Here is a 24,105-nt window from a genome sequence, read left to right as displayed (position 1 = left end):
CAAAGTCTCCGTCTTTGCATCCATCAACCCCTCAAGCACCACAGCCATTACCTCTACCTTCAGTTACTAGGCATACTCCGCAAACCATTCCCCTCCAGGATTCCTCATCTTCAAATGATGAGAGAGAAAGGTGAGCTACCTGAAGCTCATTATGAGTGGGATGACTACCGTCTTCCAACACCATCATCTCCAATGCCACCTCCTGTAGATTCACCTCCCGAGGATATAGGTGGCTTCCATAATCTTCTAGAGAGAGCAGCAAGGAGATTTAAATTCCACATGCCTACTAAAGAAACAGACGGTTTTCTCTAGGATTTCAAGGAACCCTTCCGAAAGAGCATCAGGTCTATAAGCAGTGTCGACTACATCTAGGATGAGGGCATCAAAACAATTAAAAATCCAGTCACACTAGCTGTTGCGCTACCACGCCTGGACACAAAATATAAAGCCCCAGAAGATTCTCCTACATGTCTCACTAGGCATCACAAACCTACACAGACAGACAAATGTTGTTCGAAACACCCTTCAGCACCTATATCAGCACCTTTGGGTAAAAACGGTAGGCACCTTGATCACATTGGAAAACGTTTTTCCTCAATGTCAGCACATACAGTGCTGGCGAAAAACTCTTTGGCTGTTCTTTGGAGATATGATCGCCAGATGGGGTCGGATGTCACACCTTACATCGACAAACTTCCTGATGAAAGAAGGGCTGAAGCAAAAAAGATATTGCAAGAAGGAGAGAGCACTTTATCTGAGATCATTGGTTGGGCCGTGGACATTGCCAATACTGGTTTCCGACAACTAGCAGGTGCAACAGTTCTAAGGAGACCGTGCTGGCTCAAGGGCACCTCTTTTAGTCTGGAGGTTCAAAGTAAGATCCTGGACCTTACTTACGATGGTGAAGCTCTTTGGCAACCATGTTGATGACGCGCTCCAGGTAATTTGAACAGACACTGTCACAGTAAAATCATTGGTAACCCTGCAGTACAGTAAAATGCTTTTTTGAGGCGCACGGGGAAGAGGGCAACCCTCCTAATTAGGAGGTTATCAACAATACCACTACCCAGCGTATCTAACGGCTTCTCGACAATTTCGTTCTCAATATCAGCAAAGACAACCACCAGAGCCAGCCTACTAGGTCACATCCAAAGGGAAAATTTGAGATGGCAAGGAAAGGATGCCAGCTGCCTTCAAAAACGAATTACAGGCACTGGTTGCTCCCCCATTTCCTACAACTTGTCTCAGAGCAAGGATATCCAAACATCTTAAACATTGGCAGAAATTCAAAACCTACCAATGGGTCTTAGACCTTATACAATTCGCCCATATATTCAAATTCATACAAAAACACCACCAACTCAGCCCCAAAACTCCACACAAACATCTGCAACTCCTCATGTTGAAAGTCAAGCTCTTACTCATAAAAGGAGCCATAGAACGAGTTCCTGCAGCTCAGAAAGGGTGAGGTCTCTATTCCCATTTCTTGTTGGTCTGGAAGAAGTCAGGGGAGTGGCGACCGATCCTGGACTTGAGAAACCCGAACACATATCTAAGGAAGAAAACTTTCCGCAGTGTAACACTGCAGGATATACTGCAACCTCTAAACCAAGGAGACTATCTGACAACCCTCGATCTCCAGGATGCATATTTTTATGTCGCTGTCATCCACCCAGGATACAGAAAATATCTTGGATTCACCTTATCCTGCAGCCATTATCAGTTCAAGTTGCTCCCGTTTGTCCTATAATCCGCCCCTCGCTTTTTCTACAAAGTGCGTGGCAACAGTAGCAGCTTTTCTGAGGGAAAAGAAACATCATGTGTTTTCTTATCTCAACGACTGGTTAGTCAAGGCACCCGCCTGTCAGTCCGCACAAAGATCAACCATTGCTTGCATGCACTTATTCAAGAAGATTGGCCTCACTCTAAATTCCCACAAGTCAGTTCTTCAACCATCACAAACAATAACATTTTTGGGAGCTACACTAGATACAATACTCAACACAGCATATCCCACACCAAAAAGATAAATAAAATAGCCAACCCTAGCACAATTGGTATGAAGAAAAAAGTCACTTTCTGTTTGCCTCTACAAGTCCCTGTTAGGGATGATGTCATCTTGCATTCCTCTAGTTCCATTCTGCCGTTTGTGTATACGTTGGCTGCAGGAAGAATTGAACATAGTTGATAAAAACGGCAGGACCTTTTGACAACCTCATCCAAGTGGGCGAGATGCCCACTCCACAGGCCGTTCGCAGCAAAGACCATACCTAGGTAAGGAAATGATTTTGTGGAATACAACTTATCATGACCTATAGAAATAGAATTAAGATGTTTGGCCCCTGGCCCGCAGGTCATAATAAAAGATTTTTTAAAATTCACTTTAAGATCCAGATTCCCCATATAATGTGCAAAATTCTTAACCAGGGCACGTAGGGGGTTTGGTGTTAAGCCCATAATCACCGCATCGTCGGCGTACAGAAGTGCGGGTAGCAATCTCCCTTGGATTCTCGGGGCATCAGGGGTCGTCTTTTTCAGAGAGTCGCTCAGTCCATTTATATAAATAATGAACAGCAGGGGTGCTAAAACGCACCCCTGTCGCACGCCTCTTTCAACCTTGATTTCCCATGAGATCTCACCTTCCATACCAATCCGTACCTGTGCTTTAGTGTCTGCATGTAGATAAGCCAGGAAATACACCAAAGGTTCGTCTAGGCCGTAGGACAGGAGAGTCTCCCACAGTTTTGACCTGTTTACCAAGTCAAATGCGGACGAGAAGTCCATAAATGCTAAATAAATAGGTGAGGCCCTAGCTATTTTGTATTTGCCAATTATAAGGTTTAGGTTCAAACATTGTTCAATTGTCCCGACCTTGCTTCTAAAACCCATTTGGCATCTGTCCAACACCCCTGCTTCCTCAGCCCAGTCATTCACTCTGTTATACAACACCCGGCCCAGGATTTTCAGGGTATTGCCCAAGAGCGAAATGGGCCTGTAATTTGCAGGGTCAGATCTTTCGCCCTTTTTGTAGATAGGGACTATTATGCTTGTTGACCAGGTGTCAGGAATAGGGACCAGCGGCAAACAATTGAAGACATTAACCAGAATGGGTCCCCAAAATTCCGGCTTGTATTTAATTAAGTCAATTGGGAAGCCATCTGGCCCAGGCGCCTTGTTCCCAAGGCTTTGATTAATAGCCACGATGACCTCCCCCTGGGTTATGTCTAGTGATTTCAGTTTGCCGGGGCTATAATCTTCTGTAGAAGCGACAGGGTTGGCATATGTTGTGGAGAAGTGTTGTTCCCATTGCTGGCTTGAAATGGTACAGCTTATTGGTGATAACTGCTTTCCCATGTCCCGCATCTTCCTTACTGCAGGCCAAAAGGTAGCACTTTTTCCCACGGCGGCAGAAACAGTTAATTCCTTCCAATGTTCTTCCACTATGGCAGCCTTACTTATCCCTATAGTTGTTTTATAGGTTTGTCTAGCGGTCCGTACTTCTATTTGGCTTCTAGGTTTGGAATTTAACGCCCTACGAAGAGCCTTATTTGCCGCTGAACAGCGACTGTCGAACCACCTAGGCTCGTAATTATGTTTTTTGTTGGGGACAGTTAGAAGAGTCTTTATAACATTGCAAAGATTTACAAAGTCTTTAACTATCCTTTGATGATTCCCATCAGTAAGTGAGCACGAATCAACTATTGGTTGGTGGTTATTTATAATTGTGTTCATAATGCAACCACTGTCCACCCCTTTCCACTTCAGCCTTAAGTTGTTAGTTGAAGGCATGATATCCCTGGCTCCGAGAGTGCGAGCGGGGGCTTGGAAAGGTCCTAATCTAATGGTGACTTCCAGTGCATTATGGTCGCCAAAGGCTGTTTCTAGAACTCTAGCCTGGATGACTCTGTCTATTAGTTCTACAGACATAAAAATATAATCCACCGTGCTTGAAAAGTCTCTGCCTCTGAAGGTTGGAATATATGTAGGTTCATTGGTTTTACTTGTGTCCATACTATCCATTAGGGTATGCGCATTTATGAAACTTTCTAGTTCCTTTCCACGTTAAGTGGCCCTGTCTGATTGACTGACACCTTCTTTAGTTTTGGCCAGTTTTGCATTAAAATCCCCAGCTAAAATAATCCGATTGTTCGCACAGTTGTTAAGGGATTCAGTTATTTTTGCTAGGTTCCCGAATAGTTCTATATAATTCTTATTGGGAATCGAATGAAAGTCATTGTTATAGAAATTAATCAGGTATAGCGTGAACCTGCGTGTGAACTCAATTATTTGAATGTTTGGGCTTTTGGTGGGTATTAATTTAATGGACCCCCCTAAAGTTATCCTGAATCCAATCAAAAGACCTCCCATAGGGCGTCCAAAAACTGGTTTCTGTGCGTTAATGCTGTGACATTCGAAGCCTTCTATGGCTACTGCAGAGGTAGCCCATGTCTCTTGTAGCATTATTATATCTTTATCAGATATAAATTTTTGCCATTCCAGGTCCAACACCCACTGTTGGAGTCCAGCGACGTTCCAACTAATGATCCTTAGTTCGTTGTTAGATCGTTTGTTCGGGTATTGTTTCCCGTAGGTCGTATGTGTATCGGGGGTTTTTTGGGGGCTACGTGGATCTTCGAGTTCGAATGTTGTGGGCTCATTAGTATTACCACCTACTAGCTCTTCTCTTATCTGTGTCATCCTTAAACTATTTTGAGCTAGGTGTATGCTGAGGGCCTCCTTAGCATACGCCTCTTTGATTTTTATGGTCTCAATGTGGCTACCCTGTTTGACTCCCTCCAGTTCAGTGTTTAGCGGCCAGTATGGTGATAGTAGTCAGTCAACCATCTCTAGGCTGCTGAATCTATTAAAAACTGGAATTCCCCAATAGGCATCCCTACGTATTATATTTCTCTGAGGGTATCTATAGTTGTCTCGCCCCCACTCACCCCAGTTATTCCCCGCGTCCCTCTGCCCCACCCGACACCAGCCTCCATCAAAGGCCTGGCCGTGGTGATCAAACCTATCGTGATTCCTAGATGGATAAAAAAAAGAGTTGCCTTGTCTCTATGCCTTCGCTATACCCCTCACTTCTCCAGGAACAGATGTAATCTACCGTGCGTGGGTCCTCGAAATTAATAATCACACAATCGCCATGTGTTTTCTTTCTCTCGTGGCCCACCCACGGTACTCTCCTGACTGTTAGAATTTTACTCCTGCAGTATGGGGGTAGAGGTCTGTTGTTGTTTAACCAATAAATGACTTTATTTAATAAGGACCAAGTAGGTTCATCAGTGTTATCTAGTATCTCGGGGACTCCCGTCATCACCACTACATAAGGGCTTGATCCAGGGGGCAGGTTAGCGGCAAATCTTTCTTGATTTCCTTTGTTCCTGTCTTTGTGGTTGGTAGTACTTCCTCCCTCCGATTGTGATGGGTTAGATTGTTTCCCTTGCGGGTTTGTGTTTATAGTAGGAGGGGTCGGTTTTTTCGCGGCATCCTTAGAGGGTGAAGTTGATTTGGGTGTGATGTTAGAAGCTGCAACGGGTTTTTTCGCAGGTTGGCCCAGGGGTTGTTGGATACGTGGTTTGGCTGTCACTAGAGTGGATGTTCCTTTTATGGGGGGAGTTTTGACTAGGGCACTTAATTCATTTAGTTGTTTTTCTATGTTACCTAGTCTCACGTCTATGGTTGCTAAATGGGCACTTATAAGTTCCCCAACCTTCGTTATTAATTGGTTGTTTGAGGAACAGTCTTTGCATAGTGACTCCATGATGGACGGGTCCCCTTTATGATCCAACCCTGTGTTAGCTTTCTTATTGCCCTTTTTTGAAATGTTAAATGGGCCTTTCCCCTGCTTTCTCTGAGGTAGAGGGTTCCCCTTAAGTGTGGATGTGTTTAAGCCTTTGGGCTGTTTCTGTATGGCTCCCTCCCTTAAACCTCGCAGTGCTCTTGAATTTGGAGTTGAATCTTCCAATGTGTGTGTAATGACGGATTCTGGGAGGGGGGGATGGGTTATCGGCCATCAGATCAGAGTCTATAATCAAAATCGAGTCAGTAGCAGGAGCACATGTGATGTCTGTTGTCGGAATAGGGGGTAACTGGGACTCCATGATAGGCGATGTAACCAAGTTCTCAGCAAAACTCACAGCTGGAATTGAGTTGGTAACAAGATCTAATTGTGTATTAAAATTATCAGTTACATCTAGGTTTGGGGCTTTTTCCAAACTCCGTAGTGAATCTGATAATAGCTGTGTTGCTGATAGGTCCACTGTGTTGGGCATAGTGTGGATCTCTGCTCGGGCTCTAACTACGGGAGTACCGTCAGTAGGATTGTCCCTAATTGGGGTATTAGCTGAGGCAAGTAGTCCCAATGAAGAGCGTTTGGCTTGTGCCAATTCCGAGGAGACTCTGCGCTCCAAAAGTGATATTCCGTGATCAATTGCTTCATTGGCCCTGGAAATGAAATTGTCAATTGGGCCAGTGACCTTACCTACTCCTGCTGCAGTCTTGCTCCGACTGCCCCTTGTGGACATGGCGGTAAGTATATGGGATAATCCCCTTGTGGAGACGAGGTGTAGATGGGTGGATCGTATAGAGAGATCTTACTGGCGAATTTTTGGGATAACGTGGAGATAAGTGGGGTGGCCCGTCCCGTCCTCCGTCGTCCTCGGACGGCCTCAGACGGCCCGCCCTTTGCCCGGGCTTAGCTCCGGGCGTCCCGCTCGCGTCCCGCGGAGCTGAGGGCGTGCTCAATTTATCGCCCCTCCTGGCGCCTTCAACTCGCGTCAGGGAACGCGCCGCCGCCGCTAAGGCTGCCGGGATTTGGGGTCCCGGAGCGGCGGTGGCGTGCCTGGTGGTGGCGGTCTCTGGCAGTCTTACGGCCGCTTAACTCCTCCTGTGGCTCTCTCGTGGACCTCAGTTCTCCGTGGCAGGTACTGCTTAGCTTTTGCTTTTTTGATGATTGATTCAGTCCAGATCTGTGACTGGGGGTGAGTGTTTGAAAGGTTTCAGCACTCCGTCCATCATCTCCTTGCGTTTGCAATGGTTGATTCATCACAAAGTGAACCTAAGAGCAGAACATGTCCCAGAGAAGCAGAACACCATACCAGTCACTCTTGTGAGGATGAGAACCACTTGCCACAAGTGGGATATCGATCAGAAGAATCTGGAGAACATTTTTCACCAGTGGGACAAACCGAATCTGAACGTTTTTGCGACATTCCAGAACCGGAAAGGCTGGTTTTACGCAAGTTAGCATTCACAAAAGGATCTTGGGGGAATGTGTTTTAGATTGCATGGTCCGAAATCTTTGCCTACGCTTTTCTTTCGATTCCTCTCCTCCCAAAAGTTCTCATAAAGATGAATGCTGAACCATGCAGGATCATTCTCATAACTCCAACATGGCCGCACCAACATTGGTTCATAGAGTTTCTCCTCCACTCAGAGAGACATCACATCCAGCTGAGGCTGCAATCGTCTCTACTGACAATAAGCTATGGCCAAGAACTGCACCCAGACTCCAAGTCCTTGCACTTGTCAGCCTGTCTCCTAAATTCAATGAATTTGCGCATATAAACACTCCACGAGAATACAGGGACATCTTAGCCAGAGCTCGTGCAGACAGTACAAATAAGACCAACCGCCTCAAATGGAAGCGATTTTGCTTCTGGTGTTAAAGTTCTAATGTATATCCACGTTCATCTACACTGGAAGAAATCCTTTCTTATCTTTTGCATCTGGCAAAATCGAGTCTTGCTCATGCATCCATTAAGGTTCACTTGGCAGCCATTTCCTGCTTTAGAAGATCAGCAACATCACCATCATTATGGTCTAGCAGACTCAGCAAACAATTCCTCAACAGATTTTTTAGGGTCTTCCAGCCAGTGAGGCGTCCTCCACCAGTTTGGCAACTGAACACTGTACTTTCTCAACTAATGAAAGGCTGTTTTGAACCCATCCACAAAATGGATATTTAATTTCTGTCCTGGAAAATATCTCTTCTCTTGGCTTGAACGTCAGCAAGACGAGTCGGCTTAGATAGGCTTTTACCATTCAGAAGCCTTTCTTGCAATTCAGGAACGATAGGGGAATTCTTTGAACAAACCCAAAATGTATTCGAAAAATTCAATCAGACTTTCACCTCAATGAACCAGTGATTTTGACAACTTTTTTCCCAGACCCTAAGATGCTAGTAGAAAGGTGCCTAAAGTTCTACCTACACAAAACAAAACACTTTCACAAATTTAACCGCCTTTTTGTAGTATACAGCCCTCCGAGGAAAGGCTATCCTCGATCAAAGCAAAGCATAGCTCAATGGCTATCTAACACCATTCAATTCAGTCACCAGAAAGCTAGCATGCAGTTGCAGGCAATGGTGCGTGCTCATTCTACAAGAACTATGTCTACTTTAACAGCGTTATTTGCCAGTGAGCCTGTTACAGGATGAGAAAGTAGGCCAGGGGGTTTTCTATGGCAATGTTTTATTGAACAATATATGGGGTAAGTGGCCTGGACAATAGTCCTCTCAAGTCTTTCCTGTCTTCCTTTCTTGCTTCGATTCAGAGTTTTTTCACTGGCGTAGCAATAGGGTTGCACTGTCTTCTGGAGTGCGATGCCTTCGGGGAAAGAAACCCACATGCTGTCAGTTTCCTTGTCCCTTAGAGGGGAGGCTAACCCTTCACCACGTCACCGCAGCTATCGTGACGAGAAAAGAAAGGGGCAGGAAGTGGTTGACACCTGTACTAAATTACACCATTTTGTGAGCAGGCAGAGAGTTACAGAATAGGATGTCATGTTAGTTTCTTTACTGCCGAACAAGACGGCCGCCCACCCCCCCAGTGCACCAAAAATGTCCTGCTCCCAGGACTTTCCTACTATTTTCGCCTTTCACCCTCACAGCCCCATGACCTGCCCGGGAGACCAGACCCACTGGCTCACACAACACATAGAGTTCCACAACACTTGCCTGAAGCTGTGGCTCGATAACAGAGCCACAGCTGCCTCGGCCGCCATGCTTTCCCACTGACAATCCCAGCTCCCTGTGTTCTCTCGTCCTAGCACTCTGCCTGAGTCCGACGTCTTCAGTTGTGGAACCACTCTTTCTCTGCCACTCCCGCAACCGACGTACTCTTCTGCTTCCTCTGGTTCTCCCCATCTTTCGTCTGTTGCTCCTCTTCTCGCTGCCGAACTCATCGCCTCACTCCTTTATCCGCTGCTAATGAAATGACCCGCTTCCCCCCCCCCCCCCCCCCCCCCCCCGGAGCCGAAAGTGAAGCTCGATCACGTGATGACGAAACCAGCAAGCAAGGTTCTGGAGTGCCCTACTCCCCAACCAGGCATGGCTGATCGTCAGTGATCAGAAATCCATGTTACCCTGCATCCTCCCCGGTAAATGATGGACCTGGAAGGAGAAAGGTTGTAGAGCAAGAAACTATCTCAGAATGCACCCATTGGTATCCTTGTGTTGCTCCATTCGTACTAAGGGAGCATGACCGGTATAAAGCAAGAAGGTACAGCCCAGTAGATAGTATTGGAAGGCCCACTTAATGGCAAGGCATTCCTTCTCTATGGTGGAATAGCGGGATTCCTGGGGCAAGGGTTTTCTACTCAGGAAGGCTACAGGACTTAACGACCTTGGGCGTATTAGACCCTCCTGTATCTGACACCCCAGGTACTGGATGGAGTTCAAGCCAAAGTGCATTTCCCAGGGTTTGCAGTCAAACCCGCACTCCGTAGGGTTTCCAAAATTACTTTGATATGGACCAAATGGAGTTCCCAGTTCTGACTGAATATCGTCCAAATATGCAGAAGCGTATTTGTGATGTTCTTTCAGTATTGGATCCATCAATCGTTGGAAGGAGGCTGGGGCACCATGGAGACCAAAGGGTAGAACGCAAAACTAGTACAACCCTGAGGGAGTGGAAATGGCAGTCTTCTCATTTACCGTACGAGTCAGGGGAATCTGCCAGTATCCTTTGGTCAGATCAAGGGTAGTCAGATAACGGGCTGTTCCTAGTTTTCGATGAGTTCATCAACCCTTGGCATGGGGTAGGTGTCAAAATGGGATACTCCGTTTAGTTGCTAAAAGTCTATACAAAATCTGAGTGTTCCATTTGGTTTTGGGACCAAAACTACAGGGGAACACCAAGCACTGTGTGACGGTTCAATGATTCCATCGCTTAACATTGTTTCGACCTCTGTCTCTACTGCGTTCCGTCTGGCTCAAGGAATCCTATAGGGGCGTAGTCTAATAGGTGTCACTCCTTTTGTCCTTATCTCATTTGCTGGAGGCTGGTCTTTCCGGGCTGTTTAAAAAATACGTCTCGTTATTCTGAGACCAATCCCATAAGGGTTGTCTGTTGTTCCATTGAAAAGCAGGGAACCATTGTTACTAGGTTCTCTGCATCTGTTGAGTCTTTCAGGGGAAAATAAATAGTCACGGGTTGTGAATCAGTTACTAACAGATCGGAAGAGGATGTATTCAAGTAGTCCCTCTCTACACACTTTTTTAGCAGGTTCTCGTGATATATTTGTCCTACCCTACCAGCGTGGGGTACGGGCACCCTGTATGTAATAGGAGTAACGTGCTAATGTCGAAAAAGAACCCTGCCATCTAGCTAGTAGCTTGTTCTCAGAGGATGGAAGGAGTACCAGGACCTTGTTGCCCACCTGGAAGTCCCTAACTTTGATAGAGCAGTCATAACTACTTTTCTGTTGGCTTTGAGCTGCTGTCGGACATTTTCCCACAAAGTAGTCACCTTCTCCCTTAGTGTTGCAGCATAATTCAGTAAGTCTAGCCCCTCATCATCCTCCTCTTCCCACCTCTCAGCAGCCATGTCTAAGAGTCCTGGCCTTTCTTTTGAACACTAGTTCGAAGGGGCTATATCCCGTTGAGGACTGGACGTGAGTACGGATTTTAAATAACGTCAGTGGAAGGTGTTTATCCCAATCCTTCCTTCAGTTGGAGATTATCTCCTTCAGGATGGTTTTAATCGTTATGGTTGTATAGTTCTACCAAACCGTCCATTTGGAGGTGATAGACAGATGTACGGATCTATTGTACTCCAAGTACTTTACAGATCTGAGCCAATAATTTGGATATGAAGGGGGAACCCCCGGTCCATCAGGATTTCTCGGGGGAACCCCACCTACAAAATGCCCAATCATGGCCTGTGCAACTGCCACTGTCGTCATACTTTTATGAGGAATCGCTTCTGGATATCGGGTGGCGTAGTCCACCAATACCAAGCTATATTGATAACCCCGGGCTGATGTAAGCAAAGGACCCTCCATGCCTTTGGCACATGGGGGGATTTGCTCGTTGACACTGGGGACATGCAGCACAAAATCGTCTTATATCTGAGAAAACCCCAGGCCAATAAAACCGTTGTAGGAGGTATTCCTCGTTTTTCCCCCCTCCCATAATGCCCTCTTCCCGCCTGCCCATGAGCCAAATGTAAGACCTGTTCCATGAACTGGGAGGGGGACCTACAGGAGATGGTTTCTGTGGGGTTTCTTATCCTCCTATACAATAAACCCTTCATTACATAAAAGTAAGGTCCTACCGATCTGTCCTCTTCCAATACAGCCTGAGCCCGGACGATGTCTAAGTTGGGGTCCTCTCTATGAACAGCCCTGAAGTTGCGTTGGACGTACTGATCGCCACCTGTAGCGGAGGGAATGAATGGAGGGTTAGATAGCCCATTCAGACAGGTTGACTTCTTACTCAGATGTTTTTCTCTACGCTTCTTCTTCTCTTTGTACCTACCGCTCGTCACATCGTCCCTAGAAAAGGGGGCGTCATGCAGCCCCCTCCATTCTTCGTTTCCACTGCAGCTGACAACAGTCTGGGAAAGTTCTCGTAGTCTGTCCCCACAATCGTTTCCTCCACCAGTTGGGGAATCCCTCCCACTCTGTTTTCTTTTCTCCCTCCCCATTCTATGTTAACCATAGCAACGGGGTATGTTTTGCAGCCCCCGTTGACATATGTTATCTCCACTGTTTCAGCAGGACTCCACTGATGTGGCTTAACCCTTTCGCTACCAATAATGGAATGACAACATCCCGAATCCACCAAAACATTTGTAGCCTTTTCTTTGACTCGGAGAGTCATGTGATAGGATTCCGGGCTACCTCCAGCCCATAAAACCTGCCCTCGGGTAAAAATAAAATTGTAAATTGATACTTGTATAGCGCACTACTCACCCGCAAGGGTCTCAAGGCGCTTATACGAATAGCGCTGTGGAACCCCTCCTGGCTTTCCCTGTGAGGCGTCAACTCCTAGGCACCCCCAAGGTGGAGGCCAGGCATCCTTAGCGTTGTGGGGGCTGTTGTGGAGATTAAGCAAGCTATTGCCCAGAGTTGCAGAGTGGGACTCCATGATTGGAATAGGCACCGAGGCGAGAATTATCAGGTCCGTGGAATTTTGAGCCCAAGACCCGCCGAGGCGGGGAATAGAACCCCACTTCCATCGGTTCACCGTAGTTCTATTTTGAGGGACAATTACGGGCGATGTGGCCCCACTTAGCACAATGGGAACACTGGACCTTGTCTGGTCACTCTACCGGGAAGTTGCATAAAAAGCCAGCAGGGGGCCTAAGGAGGGAATTAACAGGAGTCTGGCTCAAAATCACCAGCACAAAGCCACAGGTGTTGGCATCCTAAGTTGTGAGACCCTAACATCCGGAGCTCTATGATATGAACAGGCCAGCTCTATGGCGCTGCTTATGGTTAGGTTTGGATGTTGTTTAACCCAGGCTCTAGTTGGATTCGGGAGGCCACCCAAGAATTGCTCCAGAAACACTTTGTCCACGACTTCCTCTATTGTGAACGTTTTGTATTGCAACGACCTAGTGCCAAGGTCTGTACCCTATATAAGAGAGTCCTGGGGCATCCATTTTTCTTTACAACACTTTAACCAATAGTACTCTTGGTCATACCCTAATCGTTTGAGGATAATCCTTTTGATTTCTCTGTAGGGTGGTTTTCCTGCGAGATTAGCAGCCTGATGCGCCGTCTGTAATTCTTCTATCTGAAAGATTCACGTTAGTGATAGATTCTTTTCCTAAGAATATCCCCAGGCGTCAGGCTGGATCCAGAAAATGTTTCTGCTTAGCAGTACCTCTGCGTGCCAGTAGATGACGTCCTGCGGCTCCGTGTCCGTCACTGGCGTCGTGGGGGCCGAGATGACATCACGAAGAGTACTTAGACGCCACCCATGCGCGCTAACATCAGTTCTTTCTTTTTCCGCGCAGAAAGCGCAGATCCGGATTGAGCATGTACCTCGGTCATTTTTTGACCACTTTTCTTGTCTTGGTGCACGCAGGGATGCCTGGCTTTAAGTCTTACGGGTCGTGCCACCATAATATGTCCGTGTCGGACCCCCATGATGTCTGCCTCTACTGCCTGGAGCATGAGCATGACTGCTGGGATTGTCGAGACTGCCGTGCCGTGGAACCGAAGGCCTTGCGGGAGGAGCGGTGTCGGAAGTTGCTGGAGGTCCGGCATTCCTCTCACCACCGCTCCGGGTCTAGGGGCCGTTCGCGGGACTGCTCGTGGGACCGGAACCGTCGCTCCTCGGTCTCTAAGTCTTCTCCTTCAGATTCCGGAAAGCGACGCCATAAAAAGAAGTTGAAGAAGCGTGTTCGCTCTCCAAAGTCCCCCCCGTCGCTCCCTGGAGGCGGACTTGGGGCGCGCCTTCGGTACCGTGTCCAGATCCTGTTGGCCCGGCGGCACCGCCTCTGGCGCCAGCCCCGGAGCCACTGGATCCAGCGCCCTCGGCTCCGGCCCCAGTGTCACAAGGTGCAGCGCCGCTGGCTCCAGCCCCAGCGACGCCCATGGCTCCGCCACAGGCGCCGCACTGGGTGCCGTTTATCCCGCTCCTGCCCCGGTTCCCGGACCATTTTGTTCCGGCCTGGAATCCATGTTGGGATGCGGCTCCGGTGCGGCCCTGCTGGTGCCGCTCCCGAAGGGGGACTGGGGCTCCGCCCCTACGGCTCCTCCGGAGCCTGCGAACCCCGCGACCTATCCGTTATACCCGGGTCCGTGGGCGACTCCCGAACAGGTGCAAAAGTTCCTTGCTGCCTTGGACCGTCTTTACAGGACCGGGCTCCCGACGGTGCGCCTTCGGGTCCGCTGGTCCCGTGTCCAGATCCTGTTGGCCCGGCGGCACCGCCTCTGGCTACAGCCCCGGAGCCACAGGATCCAGCGCCCTCTGCTCTGGCCCCAGCACCACAAGGTGCAGCGCCGCTGGCTCCGGCCCAAGCGACACCAAAAGCGCCACACTGGGTGCCATTTATCCCACCCCGGTTCCCAGACCATTTTGTTCCGGCATGAGATTCACGTTGGGATGCAGCTCCGGCACCGCTGACCCTGTCTCTGGGTCTGGCCCTACCACCGCGGCTGGCTACTTCTACTCTGGAGCCGGACGACGACTGGGATGGCTCTGTGGACCCTCTTGCGCGGCAGTGTGACTCCGAGCAGGATTGGTTGGATGACCTTCAAGATGTGGGTGAATTTGATGTGTCCTCTGACCTGGGGTTTGCCTCGCCTCCGCCTACTATGGAGGAAGGTGCTTTTTATACTATGGTGCTGCGGCACGCTGCAGAGGATCTCCATCTCGACCTCCCTACGGTGGCCCTTAAGACCAACCTTCTTAGGGAGGTGCTCCAGACGGCATCTACGTTGTTGGAGCGGCTGCTCCCTTTCAATGAGGCCCTTACCGAAGTCCTCTTAGGTACTTGGTTGCGGCCGGCCTCAAGGGCACCGGTTGATAAGAACATTACTAGGCGTCATCGTCCGGCACCGGGTGATCCTGTCTTCTTGACCACTCACCCCACGCCTGAGAGCCTGGTCATTCAGGCCTCGACATCGCAGAGTGCCTTTCCCTCGGCTTTGCCGGATAATGACTCTTAAGAGGCTGGTCCAATATGGCAAGAGGTTGTTTTCCTCAGCCAGTTTGGGGTTGAGATTAGTTAATACCGCCTGCTTATTAGGCCGTTACTCCCACACAGTGTGGGATTCTGCCTCAGTGCTCTGAGGAGGCCCAGGCTGTCCTTTCCCAAGCGATTGCGGAGGTCAAGGATGTGGCGAAGTTTGCCATCAGGTGTGGGTTGGACACAGCTGATTCGTTGGGCAGGGCGATTTCCACAACGGTGGCGCAGCTGCGCCACGCCTGGTTGCGTTCCACTGGGTTCTCGCCCGTTGTCCAGAGCTCGCTCATGGACATGCCCTTTGATGACTCCTGTCTATTTGGCAACAAGGCGGACAATGCCCTGGAGTGCTTTAAAGACTTGCGCGCCACAGCCAAGTCTTTGGGTCTTTCTGCGAAGGCACCTGCCACATCTGGGTTTCGTTCCTTTCGTGGCCAGGGTAAAAGCACCCAAGCACGCTCCTCCGTTAAGCCTGTGCAGAACCAGTCCCAGAGTGGCAGCGGCTGTGGCTTCCGCAGGGGCGGGTCTGGTAACCAGCGAGCGGGTCAGTCCACCTCCACCCCTGCTGCTTCCGCCTCTAAGCCTTCCTAATCCGGGCTTCATGGAGCACCACACGCCGGCAGGGTCCATCACCACCTCCGCCACTGGCATGACATTACCTCGGAAAAGTGGGTGCTGCAGATAATCAATCAAAAGAGGTTGGGGCTGTTTCTCTGTGCTCGATATCACCTCCCAACAAATTAGTGGTGGTGAAAAAGGAGAGGGGTAAAGGAGGTAGTGGGATGGGGGATCCCGCTTGGGCGGAACTAGGGTCCTCACACACCCAGCAAGCTAGGGGTCATGCTTCATCATATGGACCTGCTCCTCGTTGAGCCGGCGCTGCAATGCTCAACGGGCACCCGCGAAGGGGCTCTTTGTCGGAGATCTTTTGTTCCTTTGCCGTATGATGAAGTGCGGTGTGTGGGTCATGTGCGTGTAGATCAGATAGTGTTGCAGTGAGTGCGTTTTAGTCCCACGGACTGGCGGCGAGGGTTGGTCACCTACGTGGACTAGACCGCAAAGAAGGCTCCTACTATCGAGGCGCCCAGACGAACTGCCCGCCCACGTTGAAGTACGTCACGTAGTAGGATCCCGGGAGCATGGCTGCGGCTTACCAGCGCTTCTGCGTGGCGGAGGAGCGGAGCGGCCACTGCCCCGCCGTGGACGAGATCGTGGGTGAGATCAGGAGCCGGGAAGCATGTCCAGGAGGTGACGGCGGCTGCCGGCCTCAGAGCTCAGGCTTGGTCTAGGAGCTGCCCCGACGCCCTGAAGACTGCCACCCTGCCACCGCAGTCACTGCACACACCGGGACAGTCCCTGACACCGGACCTTCCCCTGTGGCAGGAACCCTGAGACGGGCAGCTCGAGCTGAGGCAGGCTTGGTCTAGGAGCTGCCCCGACGCCCTGAAGACTGCCACCGCCATTCATGCACACACCGGGACAGCCTCTGTTGCTTTGCTGCCTGGGCTGCGCCGGGAGTTGGAGGTGTGGCGCCGCCGCCCGGGGAGTTGCTGGCGTGAGCCCTGAGGCAGGCAGGAACTGAGGGGACGACGGACGACGACCGGAGCTTTCCCCCCTAGTGTGACTCAAGCACTGGAAAAGATTGGGGTTTCACTACGAGTGGCCGCCCGCAGCCCTAAAGGTGTGTGTACATAACTTTTTAACTTTTTTTTTTGTTTTTTTTTGTTTTTTTGTCACTTTTCTACACATGTGTGCCGGCTTTCCCCCTCGCTGCCTGGATTGATCAAATGGTAGTTTCCCCCCTAACAAAGGGTTCTTCGTCGACGTGGCAGAGTCTCTCCTTTGGCTAAAATGGCGGGGGCTATAAACTAGAGTAATAAATCGCCCCACTGCCCACAGATGACCATGAGGCTGCATACCAACTCGGTCAGGGGTCACCTGCACTGAGATAAGGCTCTCTCCTCCTCCTCTCTCCTCCTCACCAAGCAGCAACATGAAAGCAGCAACATAGAAGATGGACCATCTTGACCTGCCCATTAACAGAAAGAGAAACTGGACTTGCTAAACCCAATAACAACAGACAAAGGACTTATACTTCTGGCTCCCTACTCTCCTTTTTGGCGGCCATCTTAGACTAGTCCACCGCTTTGGTGGCCATCTTAGTCTAGTCAGTCATCCTCATCAACTCCTCTTTAACTGTGTGGTATTTATTTTGAACAATTTTACAGCTGCGCAGGAAATAGTGCCAGCTGCACCGTTTAGGACTTTTACAGCTGCGCAGCAAGTAGTGCCAGCTGCACCGTTTAGGCCTTTTGACAGCTGCGCAGCAAGTAGTGCCAGCTGCATCGTTTAGGTCTTTTTACAGCATAACGGCACATTAACCCGGTTTTTCCACCAGAACCGTTTGGATTATGCGCCCCCTTTTTGCCCTCTTTTTTCTCCTCATTACCGCTCTCCCAGCAACACCCCTCTCATCTCTCCCCCACCCTCCTTCGCCTCAGCTTCCCAACATGGCCACCTCTCGAGTTAAGACTGGAGCCAATTGCTACAAAATCATTTATCCTCCCGACCAGACTAAAGCTACAATAAAACGACTTAAGCATAACACTATTGAACGTTTCCCGGACTCCTTTTTTGTGGATCAATTCTACAATGGTCGTCTGGGGAGGCTCAAAAACGATTTCATCTTCTTCACTCGCGACATCCCCTCTTGGTCCAACAGTTTTTACAATTCCCTTAACGTCACCTCCTCCTCCTCTATCCCTTATGGGAAACAACTAAAAATTTCCCCCTCTGGGTGCTTCAACGGCTACCTCACTATCTCACTCTATAACAACGGTGCTGTCATGATCCAAGGCAAAGACTCCTGCCTCTCGCTCTTTGACCACCTCTTCCCCACCTTACTCCCCGTCTCTGCAACCGGGTTTCCCCTTGACTCTCCTTCCAGCTCCACCCATTACTCCCTTTCTCCTCCGCCGACCCCACCCCACTCAAATTGGCTGCACTCTCGAGAAGCGCAGGTCGGCCCTCTTCCCTTTCCCCCCCAAATTACCTAATCTCCTATTCCTCCCCCCCCCACAGTATGTCCCCTCCCGCATTACTTCAGCCTTACCACTAGCTAACACACTCCTCGTCCCATCTGCACTATCACGATACTCCAATCTATTCTCCTCTCCCATACTTCTTCCCATCACCCCCTTCTTTAGTCCACCTCTCCTCCAACACTCTTCCCCAATTAACTGTCTCTATGCTCCCCTTAGCCCTCCTTCCGTCCCTCCTCTCCACCCCTTCATTCCCTCGTCATTCACCCCGTGTTTGCCACATTCCCACTGCATCTCTCTCCTCCCTCCTACTCCTCCAGTACTGCCGCACTACCCCTTTCCCCTCCTAGGAACACCTTCCTTCTCCCTCCCTCGGGCCCAGCAGAACCACTTCCCCTCCTCAACTTCCCTTTCTCTCAACCCCCCTCATTCTGCCAGATGACCGTTCCCTCACTGCTACCTCTCCTAACTGACAGGACCTCCGCAACCAATGCACCTCTTTTCCGCCCAAACCTCCTACACTCCCATGACGCCACACAGGCCTCCCCCCTCCTACTTCCCGACCGACGTGTTCCGCACATTTCTCCCTCTAAATTTGTCCCTAATTCCTCTCCCTCTTGCAACACCAACAATGACAACTCTCCCTTAACCCCCAATTCACTTACTCCCGCTCCCAACCTCCACATTTCCCCACCTGTGAACCCCACCCCCCAACACACCCCCTGTCCCCCCACCTCTCCCTGCCGTCCACCACCAATTCCACCCCCCCTTATTTCAATCGAGCCACCCAACCTTCCGTGCTCTGCCTCTTTCTCACTGGAAAATACGCTAGGCTCTCTGATCACCTCCATCTCTCAGCTTACAGCTGCCATTTCACTTTTATGCTCTAAGATCCCCACCCCTCCATGCACCTCTACCCCCTTCCAACTTCCCCAGAGATGCACCTCGCCCCCTCACCCCAATACAGCCAAGCTCAACCCTTCGTCTGCAAGCGTCGTTAACTCACACAAGCCCTTGAACGCCACCCTTCTTCAACAGGCATACCCTAGCAACCCCACTGTCTACACTAGTCCGACAATCACCTCTCTCAGAATAAAGCGTCCACCTAAACCCTCCCGAGCACCTCCGCAAATGTACAATATCCCGATCACCCTTCAGAGCCCAAGTGCCCCCGTCACCAAAACAGTCTTGACAGAGCTGCGCTGTATGCTTCACAACTGCAGATCTGCAGTAAAACACAAACTTGAAATCTCCGACACCATCACCCTTCACAAACTTGACATGCTCTTCCTCACAGAGACCTGGTTCAAAGATACCTCTCACTCTATGTTTGATCTCCTATTACCCACAGGTTATTCCATATTTAGGAATGACAGAACTGAAAACACGGGGGGAGGTGTTACAGTCATCTTCAGAAACGCCCTCCAACTTAAGGCGTCTCCTAGCAGCTCCTCCCACACCTTTGAATGCCTTTCTCTTGAGCTTCAATTGCAACACCGTTCACCGCTCAGATTCCATATCATTTACCGCCCGCCTCGTAGTAGTAGCTCTTCGTTTATAGAAGATCTCAAAGACTTCATCAGCGACCAATACTCTCAAAGTGACAATCAGACCATCGTGGGTGACTTCAATCTCCACTGGGGCGCACCGCAAGACTCCTCTGCGAACTCACTGGCCACCTTCCTCTCGGCAAATGATCTTATCCAACACTGCACTGAACCAACCCACTCTAAGGGCGCAATCCTGGACCTTGTTATTTCTAAAGCAGGCATGCTTTCTACTACTACCCCTATTCATGTAGATTGGTCTGACCACCACCTCATCCCATTCTCTCTTCAACTTTCACACTCTATAACTCTTGGCCAACCCAAGAGGGCCATCTCCTGGTTCCGTGATGCCAAAAACATTGATGTCGGTCCCCTCTGTGAATCAGCTTTGCTTTCACTTCCAAGGCTAGACCCCAACATAGCTGTTGACGATCTCACCTCCCAATGCCTCACAGTTCTTGCAGCTGAAATTAATAACGTCGCTCCACTCAAAAGCAAAAGGATAAGGCCCACTCCCTCAGCACCTTGGTTCAACAAATCCCTTTATGAGGAAAGGAAGCAGCTAAGATTCCTGGAGAAGCAATGGAGGCAATTGCCTTCCACTGACAATTTAGCCTTGCTTCGCACAGCAAGATCCAAATACCACAAGCACATCTTCCTTGAGAAAGCGACGCACTTCAAAACCCTCCTTAATTCCGCCAAAAATAGACCCAAAAAACTATTCGATCTCATCAAGAGTCCGAGCTGCTCTCCCCCAACCTCCAAGGTGGAGGATTCTACAAAGAGAGCAGCGGATTTCGCTACTTTCTTCGATGGAAAGTTGAAATCACTTGTGGATCAGGTTGCTCATCCTACACCTCCAGAGGAGCGCAAATCCTTACCCATTTGGCAGAGCTTTGACCCCATATCTGAAGATGCCCTTAAGTGCATACGCGAAACAAAGCCCTCCAACCATTCTCTTGACCCTATCCCCAGTGCCATTGCCTTTGACTTCTATACCCATTCCCTCTCCTATTGGACCACTCTGATCAACCTCTCCCTCTGGCAAGGCTCCCTTCCTGTCTCCTTCAAAACTGGGCAGGTTACCCCTCTGCTGAAAAAGCCCACTGCTGATGCGAATGACCTCAACAACTTCCGCCCCATCACTAACCTTCCCTTTCTTGCAAAGATCACGGAAAGATGTGTAGCCAAACAACTCTCTCGTCATATCAAGGACAATGATCTTCTTGACAATTGTCAGTCCGGCTTCATCCAAAACTGCAGCACTGAAACAGCCCTACTGCAAGTGGTTGATGATGCGCTGGGGATACTCGCCTCAGGGGGGTCCTGTCTGCTAATTCTCCTTGACCTCTCCGCAGCCTTCGACACTGTTAATCACAACACCCTCCTCAATATTCTTCAACAGAGAATGGGCATGGAGGACACTGTGCTTAAATGGTTTGCATCCTTCCTCTCTGACAGATCTCAAATGATCAAAATAGCGAACAGTCTTTCTTCTCCTGTGGCGGTGGGTCAAGGTGTTCCCCAAGGCTCTATACTTGCACCCACACTGTTCAATCTCTACTTAGAACCACTGGGAAACCTCCTAAGCAAATCCGGGATTCACTATCATCTCTATGCTGATGACACTCAACTCTACCTCAAGGTTGCCTCCACTCATGATCTCTCCATCCTAAGATCTACTCTTGACTCCATTCAAAACTGGATGTCATCTCATCAATTGATTCTGAATCCCTCCAAAACTGAATTCCTCCTCTTCTCCTCCTCACTCTCTCCTCCCTCGGTTCAATCATGGATGGATCAGATGAATCTACTAAACAACAAACCCATCATTGTCGACAGCGCAAAATCTCTTGGTGTCAATCTAGACAAAAAACTCAATCTAACTCCCCACATCAATTCTATTGCAAAATCTGCTCGCTACCAACTGCACCTTCTTTGGGGAATCCGTCGCTTCTTCCCGGAGCAGGACCTTATAACCCTGGTGCAATCGCTGGTCCTCTCCAGACTAGACTACTGCAATTCTCTTCTTACTGTCCTCCCCAAATCTCACCTGTCTCCACTTAAGTCTGTCTTCCATTCAGCAGCTCGTTTCATCTATGGGGCCAAAAGAAGCGATCACATCACACCGATGTTATCCACCCTCCGCTGGCTTCCCTTCGAGGCTAGAGCTATCTACAAGACCGCTTGTATCACCCACAAAGCCTTGCACTCCTCCTCTCCCCGCTACCTGGCGAATAAACTGAAACTCTCTGGAGGCTCTAGACCTTCACGCAATGCCGAGAATCTACTGCTTGAACCTCCCACTTTCAAGAAGGAAAGAACAATGGCCCAATCCTTTTCAGGCAACGCAGTGAGAATCTGGAACTCGTTTCCGCCTGAGCTCCGGACCACCGCCTCCTCCCAGGCCTTCAAAAGGGACCTCAAAGTTCTCCTCCTCCAGAGACACCTCCAAAAGTAATTCACGTCCTCTTGCTATTTGGAGGAAGACTCCCCACTACTGATAAGTTCTACTTTCCATGACCATGGGAGTGCCTTCCCAGTGTTTTCCTGTGGTGGGAGTGTCTGCCTTTTTGCAGTATTCTCCATGTACTTGTGTTCGGTGCCCTTTTGTAACATGCACACAACACTTTGCCCATGTAACACACGGTTGCTACCTCTCACATGTTTTTACCTTTGATACTTGCACAAGTGCCACCTTGCCTACGTAACGCCTGTTCTTGTGCCAGCACTTATTGCAGTATTATACCTCAAATTATACTCTGTTTTCTCTTATAACTGCACACTTGTCACTTTTCCTCTTGTGCACTTTTGACTACCTCATGTATTTTTGGTTGTTCACAATTTTTACTACCTCAAGTATTTTGTTTGCTCACAATTGTCACTATTACCTTTACTACCTCATGTATTTTTGGTTGCTCACAATTTTTACTACCTCAAGTATTTTGTTTGCTCACAATTGTCATTATTACCTTTATTACCTCATGTATTTTTGGTTGCTCACAATTTTTACTACCTCATGTTTTTTTGTTTGCTCACAATTGTCACTATTACCTTATGTAAGTAACGTATGTTTTAGTAATCTGCTCTTTTGTAATGTTTCTCATTATGTTTCATTTCTGTTCCTAATGTGAAGCGCTCTGACGCCTTCGGGTAAAGTCCGCGCTATATAAAAATGCATAAATAAATAAATACCTTGCACCAATGAGGGAGGTCCTTCATTTTTTGACTACACAAACATGGAGATGTAGTCAACCCTGAATGGTAGCAACTATTTAGAAGCACCATTTAGTGTAGGTACTCAACACCACGCTACTTTCACATATTGCACATATATAGGTCCTGAAGTATTGCCACGGTACTTATTGTCCAACAGTGCAAGAAACATGTCGACCCATACAGTAGAGCACAAGATAAAATAAATATCCCTCATCAGGGCTGTCGCCACTCTAGTATATATATATCTTTTTTAGTAAGGTTGATTACCAACCAGAATAAACGCATCTATTTGGAATATCCAACCTTTTTTAAATAAAACGCACTCACTGTAACACTATCTGATCTACACGCACATGACCCACACACCCGCACTTCATCATACGGCAAAGGAGCAAAAGATCTCCGACAAAGAGCCCCTTCGCGGGTGCCAGTTGAGCATTGCAGCGCCGGCTCAAAGAGGAGCAGGTCCATATGATGAAGCATGACACCTAGCTTGCTGGGTGTGTGAGGACCCTAGTTTCGCCCAAGCGGGATCCCCCTCCCCCTCCCACCCCCCCCCCCCCAATTCCACTACCTCCTTTACCCCTCCCCTTTTCACCACCACTAATTAGTTGGGAGGTGGTATCGATCACAGAGGAACAGCCCCAACCTCTTTTGATAGAACATGACTCAGGCGGGCAGGGAGTCTGGAACTCTTTAAAAAGCCCCCCCCCCACAGCCCCCTTCTTTGTGTTAATGCTGCAGATAATCTGTCACGGTTACTTGCTCCCCTTTCTGTCCTCCCCTCCGTGCCATTTCGGTACCACTGCATGTCGTGAGATTATTTGGCTCTTCTCCGTCAGGAGGTCATGGCCCTCTTGGTCCCCGGTCAGGAAGTGGGGAGTTGTTGTTGTTCCCACTACTTCCTGGTCCCCAACAAGGACAAGGGGGGTCTACGCCCTATCTTGGACCTCCGGGACGTCAATTGCTTCCTCCGGAAGGAGAAGTTCAAGATGTTAACTCTGGTGCCGGTCTTGGCTGCCCAGGACCCTGGAGTCTGGATGTTGGCTTTGGACTTGCAGGACGCCTATTTCCACCTGCGGTTCACGGTAGGTCAGTAGCATTTTCAGTTTGCAGTGCTCCTATTTAGCCTTACCAGTGCCCCTTGGGGGTTTATGAAGGTGATAGCGGTGGTCGCAGCTCATCTGTGCAGGTCAGGGTCCCCTAGCTCGATGACTGGCTTTTGAAGGTGGGCTTTTCCCAGGCAGTCGTCACCCACCTCCAGACTACGGCCGACCTGCACTTGCTGGGGTTCGCCATCAATGTGCCGAAGTCGCACCCGAGTCCCTTGCAGAATCTCCCCTTCATCGGAGCGGTTCTGGATTCGAC

At 49.3% G+C, this 24,105-nt stretch overlaps 1 protein-coding gene across 10 annotated transcripts in view; it reads left to right on the top strand.

Annotated features, from left to right (window-relative positions):
• BCORL1 (BCL6 corepressor like 1) overlaps positions 1–24,105 on the top strand; it is a 962,450-nt gene that overhangs the window by 629,909 nt on the left and 308,436 nt on the right. The gene's annotated exons all lie outside the window — the stretch shown is intronic.

Source organism: Lissotriton vulgaris, chromosome 4_1, assembly GCF_964263255.1.
Source record: "Lissotriton vulgaris chromosome 4_1, aLisVul1.2, whole genome shotgun sequence".
NCBI classification, from domain to species: domain Eukaryota; kingdom Metazoa; phylum Chordata; class Amphibia; order Caudata; family Salamandridae; genus Lissotriton; species Lissotriton vulgaris.
Note: the sequence above shows the minus strand (reverse complement) of the source record. Positions and strands in the feature narration are given on the sequence as shown.